Here is an 842-nt window from a genome sequence, read left to right as displayed (position 1 = left end):
GATGAAGGTTCTGCAGGATATGGTCGATCGTGGTGAGGCGAAGATCTCTTTGATCTCCAGGGTCTCTTAATTCTTCTTCAGGTCTGTCATCAGGAATTCACATCTTTACAAGAAATTCTTCTTCCCTTCACTGTTTCCTTGAAAACAGTTCAGTTCATAACATTTATTCAACCACCCTTTGCTTTGCTATGGCGCTCTGCTGACACAGCAGTGGGTTAGGCCACTCCTTTCAGTGATGGGGACCATTTCAGTGCAGTTTGCTCTTACGCGTCTGGGTCAGCTCTAGGATATCACTCAATGGGAGAGAGGCGGGCATATTCAGGCTCCCTCCTGGCATCACCCCTTCTTCTGAGGCGGACCGGTAAGAGTTTCCAAGGCTCGGGAAGCCCGAGTCCCTGGGTCACATGTGTCTGAAATTCTTGCCTGCCAGCCCAGATCTGGACCTCAGTCCCTAACTCCAACCCAGATCCTGAAACAACTCCATGCACGGCTCTCATCTCTCTCTCGCTAACTCGAGCCCTTCCTCGGCTGAACTCAACACTCTCCTGTTACACCACCTGTACCACCTCTAGGACCCCGCTCTTCTTGTCTAAGCACGGCCTTGCCGGGTAGCCCTCCAGGTGAGGACTATCTGGGGGTAGTCCTCCAGCCCCAAAACCTTCACGGAGAGCTGGGTAGAAAGGCAGCAGCCGCAGCAGCTCCCTAGCTTCTCTGTGACTGTGTCCTTGTCTGTCCTCCCTGAGACTTACCATGTTGCCCATTCCATGCTGTTCATGAGTCCTCCTCCCAGACCCTTCCTCAGAGGCTTTCTCTGCATGGCCATTCAAGGGTCTGCTGCTCGC

The sequence above is a fragment of the Hipposideros armiger genome, unplaced genomic scaffold, assembly GCF_001890085.2.
Source record: "Hipposideros armiger isolate ML-2016 unplaced genomic scaffold, ASM189008v1 scaffold_1838, whole genome shotgun sequence".
Classification (NCBI taxonomy): Eukaryota; Metazoa; Chordata; class Mammalia; order Chiroptera; family Hipposideridae; genus Hipposideros; species Hipposideros armiger.
The sequence above is the reverse complement of the archived record's forward strand: the minus strand, read 5'-3'. Positions refer to the sequence as shown.